This window comes from Haliotis cracherodii, unplaced genomic scaffold (genome assembly GCF_022045235.1).
Source record: "Haliotis cracherodii isolate W230 unplaced genomic scaffold, xgHalCrac1.p SCAF_5, whole genome shotgun sequence".
Classification (NCBI taxonomy): Eukaryota; Metazoa; Mollusca; class Gastropoda; order Lepetellida; family Haliotidae; genus Haliotis; species Haliotis cracherodii.
The window spans coordinates 51,835,709-51,844,415 of NW_027266308.1; positions in this window are offsets into that span (position 1 = coordinate 51,835,709).

Sequence of the window (8,707 nt, forward strand, 5' to 3'; positions counted from 1 at the left end):
AAATTTTAACAATGGAAAAGGAAATTTCCTCTATGATTACAGAAGTCACTATGTAAGTTCCCATGCAGTAAAAAAATTCTGACTATAAACACATTCCGTCTGACATTTAAATGTTTGATTAAAGATAAAGGTTCAGTCCTTGTCAGTTGAGGCATGATAAGAGGCTCTTATCTATGAATCTAAATAGGTAAAACAATTTGTAGGCCTACCTCATTTATCTGACATGGCATCCCAGTACAAATTGTATTAATTAATTAATTAATTAATTAATTAATTAATTAATTAATTAATTAACTTACTTACTTACTTACTTACTTATTGTTTGTTTGTTTTGTTTTGTTTTGATGCCTGGTTAAAAGAACAGGGGCGGGTGGGTAGCCAAGTGGTTAAAGCATTCACTCCACACGGCCTGGGTTCAATTCCCCACATGGGTGTAAGGGCCTATTTCTGTTGTTCCCCACCATGATATTGCTGGAATATTGCTAAACGCGGCGTAAAACAATACTCACTTAAAAGAACAATTACTTTTCCCCAGAATTTACTATTTCCAGGAGTTTATACTCTAGGCATATGAGGCTGAAAGGTATTGAGCCTGAAGACGAAAGGATGTATAGTACACCCTTACAATACAATACTTTCCAAGTTTACTGGCTGCACTTAAACCATGTACTCAACCAGGCAGAATGTTTCTGCAAGCATCAAAGTGACTTGGTATTATCTGCTGCTGAGCATGGACAAACTTGGCTACCACTCTGTCATCAACTATAAAACCCCAACAGCAATCAGGGATGTGTCAATTTTAGGGGATGATGCCCCTTCCGTTGCCAGTGTTAAGAGGTGGGCGGCGGGGTTCAAGAGGGCAAAGGAGAGCCAAGACCAGGAAGACAGCTCAACATGCCATTCGCCAGGTGTGGCACCGATTTCCACCTTTTCCACATTTATTGGAAGAGCTTTCTGGCAAACATTATGCTTTGGAGAACGTTTTACACTACTTGGAAGAAGCGTTCTGCACCAGTGTTATCCATGCATGTATATAGAATACTAAACAAGCTCCCGAGGTATACCAATTTTATGAAACAAGTGAATAGTTCTGGTATTTTACAAGCTAAAGGGAGTCAGATACCAGATCTATTCACGAGTTTCATAAAATTGGTATTACACGGAGCGAGTTTTGTATTTTATTTATTACTTGCCATTTATAACTTTTTTTTAGAATTTCGCTGTCGTGTATGAATAGGCAGACACCAACACGATCCACAATGCCCGGATATTGCTTAATGATGGGCCATTCTCACTCCCATGTTAGGTGACGTCATTGGGTAGGGATAGTGATGTCATGTGACGTCAGCCTAGCAACGGGGTTGCTGGGGTCATTGAGCGTCCATAAGCTCCTGTCAGTGATCTATCATCTTCTCATGCAATGTCGTTGAATAAGCCAAGAGATGCTGAGAGCTTTCAATGTTTGTTCGTATAACTTGTTGCCGCAGTACATAAGCACACGCGTCGGTATTACACAATGTGTTTATTAAACAGGTGATGTCTTCACGGGCAAGTAATAAATATATGTATCTATTTATAATAGCTCTGTAAAAGTCTGTAGGGAAATGGGGGTTTATGGGTAATTGTATAGTAAATTCATGCATTTCTAATATACAATTGTCTGTGACAATTTATTATGGTACGTCTTTTACACATTCTCTTTATGTTGTTAGTTGTTCAGTTTTATTTTAACGAAACCCCTAAATTCATAAAATATGTTAGAAATGTGTTTATCACAATACTGAAAGGGTCACCCATGACCTGAATAGTCTACTGCGGTTATTCCACGGGGTTATCGTAACTCACATACGGTACTTTAACAGGAACTTGCGATGACTGTCGCTGCGCTACAATACGATCGATCGCCTTGTGGAACGGGACCTGCACCACAAAGTTTACAAAGTTCCAACAGAGTTCATAGATTTGCTAAGTACAGGAGGTAACCATATACGAGGCAAAACAAAAACAGCACACCGAGCTCAGATATTTTGCTGGGAGCCATTTCAAACTTTAAGGAACCACATTAAAATTAAAGGAGCCACACTGATAGGCTTACAAACAAATTAATATTTTAGAAATCAAATAATTAAAGAAGTCAAGATTGAAAACATTCCAATTGTTACAAATGTGTCTGAACAACAAACTTTGAAAACTTGCTGAAATAAAGACAGGTCACTGAACAACCACACATGTAGATAGACCATCACTGGACTTCGCTGAGTCAATTACCTGAAACAATACTACTGCTGCCTTTCACTTTATTCTAATGTTTGTTTTATGCATTCACTTACATTTCCGATTCATTTATTACTATCAGACACATTCATAGCAGAAGTAATCTCAGTTGTCTAACATCCGATCGCTGAATTCTCTGATTCTGCTATGTCCACCCACATCTGCATCTAATACTATATATGACCTTAGAAAAGACAAATTTTGAGAACCAGAAAAAATATTCCGTAGAAAGGGGTCGGCTTATCCACAGGATACACTTTCATCATAGTATTTTTCAAATCGTGATCTGTCCGAAACATCGCCTGAATGATGGTCCGATGGGTACACTTTCATCAACCTCTTTTTCGGTTGGTAAAAAAAAAACTACATTGCATTGCTTCAGGTGAATGAGCAACAATATAACAAACTTTGTCAATGAAAATGTGAAATTTGTGATTAAACATCACTAGACATGATGATTTACCATTTTGATTGTATTTCTTGTTATGCGAGGCATTGTTTCATATGCAGAGATAAAGATTACCATGTGTACTGTCTCGTAAACTAAGCCAGGAAATATTATTGATTTCTATTTCCGATGACAAAATTTTTGGTTGGCAGTCCAGCTTATCTACGGCTCATAACATTTAGATACAGATTTCAAGGACCAAGTTAATACCTGGGCTTATCTATGAGATTGGCTTATCTACGGTCATATACGGTAACCATCTTTTAGGACTGCTGGCAGTAATAGCCATAGTTTTGTCATTCATGGCACCATTCTATGATGGACAGTTTGACTTGAGATGGCTCTTGAAATCATGTTGATATATTCTTCTATGATTTGAACATAGATAGCATCCGAAGCAAGATTTGCTGTAAGGAGTTACACTCCACCCTATAAACAAGGAAGTCATGATGTCGACAGACAAGCTATGTTGGGCTGCAGTTTCTTTAAAAATGCGAAAATATATGTTTGCCAAACTAATTTTATTAATGGAAGCCAACTTGCAACCTAGCAATAAATGCAGGTTGCAACATGGTAATTTAGGTCGCAAATAAGACCAAATTGGTCGCAACTTGACAGTCTGAATATTGAAACATATAACAGTGGAACTAGCGAATGAATAAAACATTTGTATGAATATTATTTTCTTTTTCTAATTGTGTCTCTGTTGATATAACATTCTGAATATTTTTGTCTATTTGTAATAGCTTTCTGAAAAATTTCAGGGACATATGGTAAATGAAATATGGCCTTATGGGAAATTGAATAGAAAGTACATGCATTTCTATTTGTCTAAACAATTGTTTATAACATGTCACACAATGTGGTCTTGTAGTTGATACTTTGTAAGCTGTTTCAGGGGTTTACCTTGACTTACAAGAGTGGGGGTTCTGGAGGCCACCAATAATTAATTTTTAGAATCCTTGCAGGCAATATGAGGGTCCTGTATAGTAATGAAATGGTATAGTGTACTGTACATTGGGTTGGTTGGTTTGTTTGTTTTACGCCGCACTCAGCAATATTCCAGCTATATGACGGCGGTCTGTAAAAAATCGAGTCTGGACCAGTCAATCTAGTAATTAATATCATGAGCATCGATCCACGCAATTGGGATCGATGACATGCATCAACCAAGTCAGCGTGCCTGACCACCCGATCCCGTTAGTCGCCTTTTACGACAAGCATAGTCACCTTTTACGGCTAGCATGGGTTGCTGAAGACCTATTCTACCCTGGAATCATCACGGGTCCTGTACATTGGGAAAATTACCTGGTGCCTCACGTGGGTGGTCGTCATGATTGATGTATGAAATAACAGACACCCATAACTGCTCTTGGTGCGTTGTGGTACAATGAATGTTATTGTGCGTCCCTCGGGGATACAGTATATATTTTTTATGCATCTATTCTCTACATTTGTGTGTACTTTGTGTGTCACGTAAAACCCCTGTTCAGTTTAAGTTTTATTTAAACCCTGAAATGCATGACATTTGTTGGGAAGTTTGCCGCAGTAATGAGAGGGAGACAGTGCTGCTTCATCACAAGCAGAATGCAGCTTGACCCAATTTTGGCCCGAGTCGGCTTGTTCACTCACATACTGCTTATCTGATTACGATGATGTAAGTGAGGTAATTGCATAGCAGTCACAAACGTGGTTCAAGATGTAAAACAAGAAATGAATTAAAAAACAATATTGTTCATTATTTAAACATGCCTGTTTTTATTTTGGGGAAATTATATTACTGTGAACATAATTTGATGAACAAAGAGTTTGCCGGTGTGTTGATGCATCAAAAGTTTTCCTGTGACTCATGTTAAGACTTTGTAGAGTGACTTGTTACTCTTAAGTTGAAAACCACAGAAAGTAAAAGGAAATTATTTTTTTTAACATGCAAAAATAATTGTGTTTATATGAAATTATATCCTCCTGAGGCAAGGAAATTAACTTTCTTTAAAAGTCCAGTTTCCACCCTTGCCAAACTAGGCAGGAAATTAGGAGTTATGTTTTAGCTGGATTAACGAGTCTACCGGTATGCATAGTCCAATAAAATTAGAATAATGAAATTGACATCACATTCGTAAACTGCCATGCAGATTTAGGTTGATTGTAGGATTTGTGTATCATCAGCTGTGCATCTACAGATATTTTCCAAATCTTTTCATGTTTTAAATCAGAGTGCTAAAGTAATTTGATGCAATTTGCGAGGCAAGACCCATTTAATAACAGTATCGATATTTTATTATCGATCAGATCACCTTGACTGGGTGCCACCATTTTGTTTGAAGCAAATGCAAGTAATATCATAGGTGGAATCTGATTGGTCAACAGGAGGACATAGAAGGGACATAACTTGTAATAGCCACTGGTGGCGCTACAATCGAGTCACTGAATTCCAGCCTAGTTTGGCAAGGGTGGAAACTGGACTTATAAAGTAAGTTAACTTCGTTGCCTTGGGAAGATGACAAATAAATTAAGACTAGACTGATGGGAGTACATGGACTGTACATGTATGTCTGAACTAAAAGACTGATCAACTGTCCACACTACAATTTTGTATACAACGAACCACAAACTTAAAGTACCTTAAATTATTGTTTACATATTTTGAGATAATAAAGAATGTTACATGTCAAAGTTTCATTTCAATATAACATAAGTTCAACCTGACCCGGAAATATAAGTGCTTCTAGACCATTCACAAATGATAATTACACCCCATACATGAACATCACAGTCTAGAAACGCCATTATCAATCAATATTTCACCAATAATTATGCATTTGTGCTTGCCAGTCTGTGACATATGAGTCTATACCACACGTGATACACACAGACGGGCAGTAATGTCCAATAACATCCAGCACCAGTCTAACAGTCACATTAATCACAGTCCCCGTCATAAGAATTTTTGAAAATAATTCATGCAAAAGTCACACCTACCTTTGTCAAGTCTTACATAAATGACATGTTTACAGTCAAAGTGTATCTACAAGTTGTCAATAGAATTTATTAAATAAAAAATGTTCCAGAATCGCACACCATTGTAATCTGAATGACATACATATGAAACTAGTTTCATGACAGTGAGTCAATTTTTGACGCCATCAGCAATATTCCAGCAATTTGGTGACAGTGGACACCATAGATAGGTTCACATTGCTGTATATTCCCATGTGGGGAGTTGAACCTTGGTTTTCGGTGGGACCAAATACGCTTTACCCACTAGGCTAGCCGACTGACTCATGCATTATAAAGATGTGCATAACTGGTGACAGCTCTCGATGGAAAAGTCAGGAAGACATGTACGTCTACAAGTCACTGAACGGTGAGAACGTACAATAGCATAATCTTGACACGCCTTTGATCTAGTTCACATATTATCTTCAATCCACATAAACTACTCCAGTGTACTGCTAACCCAAAACGAATTTGTTATTTTCGGACCAAGCATACTTCAATAATCACTTGAGTCATTTCTTTCTTTCAGCATATTTTGGTGTGAAAACAAGTTAAAGATACATGTAGTGCCATTCTATTATGATACCATCCACCCTTGCTGAACTAGTTTGAAATTTCTGGGCTCAATCACAGCGCCACCACTAAGTATTATGAGTTAAGTCCCTTCTATGTTCCCCCTCAAGACCAATCAGATTCCACCTCTGATATCACTTGCATTTGCTTCAAACAAAATGGCTGCGCCCAGTCAAGATGATCAAATAAAAAATGAAGATCTATACTGTAATAAAACGGGTATTACTTTGTGAAGTGCATCAAATCAAGTCAGCAACTTGATTAGAAACATGAAAGGATTTGGAAAATATCTGTGGACACCAAGTTGGTGGTACACATGCTTTACAAATCCTGCAATCGACTGATATGTGCAGGGAAGTTGATGAACCGGATGTCAATTTTGATTGGACTATGCATTAACTCGTTAGTCCAGCCAAAATTTAACTCCATAATTCCAGCCAAGTTTCGGCAAGGGTGGAAACTGGACTTGTATAGTTGTATACTCCCTTCCTTCAGGAAGGTGTTAATCACACATACACTGAACCCATCTGCCAACAAAGCTTCGGTTTGAGGCCAGGTTGAATGACATGACACTTACAATAGATATCCAATCAAATGACACTTTTCTTTCATGATTTAAACAAACAGCAATATTCCCAGTACTCGGCACATACAACCGGAACATCTAGCATAAAGACTTCCTTCCCTGTCTTAGAACTCAGGAAACATCTTCTGCTTAAAAGTTGTTCATAAAAGTCTTATGATTTGTATAAATAGAGAATCTCACCAGAGTGTCTTTTGATATCAAATATATCAACACGAGTTGATAAAAGTGCAAAAACTCTGAGGCTTGCCGAGGATTTTTTCCACTTTTATCAACGAGTGTTGATATATTTGATATCAAAAGACACAAGGGTGAGATTTTATTTATCATCCAACATCATTCTTCCAACTTTTTCAGTTTGCAGACAGTAATAAGCAGTGTCTTATGTGTAAAAAGTACTGCTAACAGCTTCAGTAGCAGTGCCATTAGTGATGTCATTTGATTGTGACATCATGGTAACCAATGATGTCACAATGGTCTGCAAAGCATTGTGATGCAATTTCATTGCAGCGATATCTACAGTGTAGATATCGCTTGATCTCACCCAAGCGATATCTCCTGTGGGAGCCAGGTTTGGATGATAAATACATTAGAAGGTTTGCTCTACCACGGATGCTGTATATTATGAGCAATGTCCCATGCTCTCAGGTATGATGACACGGAATCAACCAGGTCCTGCACCCTGAACCCTGGTTCATTTAGTCACCCCACCACCAGCACCTCTCTCACCTGGAATTTCCATGAGGGATGGCGATGTAAGTAACCACAACCATCACCTCTCACCTGGAATTTCCATGAGGGATGGCGATGTAAGTAACCACAACCATCACCTCTCACCTGGAATTTCCATGAGGGATGGCGATATAAGTAACCACAACCATCACCTCTCACCTGGAATTTCCATGAGGGATGGCCATATAAGTAACCACAACCAGCACCTCTCACCTGGAATTTCCATGAGGGATGGCCATATAAGTAACCACAACCATCACCTCTCACCTGGAATTTCCATGAGGGATGGCCATATAAGTAACCACAACCATCACCTCTCACCTGGAATTTCCATGAGGGATGGCCATATAAGTCACCACCACAAGCACCTCTCACCTGGAATTTCCATGAGGGATGGCGATATAAGTAACCACAACCAGCACCTCTCACCTGGAATTTCCATGAGGGATGGTGATGTAAGTCACCACAACCATCACCTCTCACCTGGAATTTCCATGAGGGATGGCGATATAAGTAACCACAACCAGCACCTCTCACCTGGAATTTCCATGAGGGATGGCGATGTAAGTCACCACAACCAGCACCTCTCACCTGGAATTTCCATGAGGGATGGTGATGTAAGTCACCACAACCATCACCTCTCACCTGGAATTTCCATGAGGGATGGTGATGTAAGTCACCACAACCAGCACCTCTCACCTGGAATTTCCATGAGGGATGGTGATGTAAGTCACCACAACCATCACCTCTCACCTGGAATTTCCATGAGGGATGGTGATGTAAGTCACCACAACCATCACCTCTCACCTGGAATTTCCATGAGGGATGGTGATGTAAGTCACCACAACCAACACCTCTCACCTGGAATTTCCATGAGGGATGGTGATATAAGTAACCACAACCAGCACCTCTCACCTGGAATTTCCATGAGGGATGGTGATGTAAGTCACCACAACCAGCACCTCTCACCTGGAATTTCCATGAGGGATCACAACCATCACCTCTCACCTGGAATTTCCATGAGGGATGGCGATATAAGTAACCACAACCATCACCTCTCACCTGGAATTTCCATGAGGGATGGCGATGTAAGTCTGAAC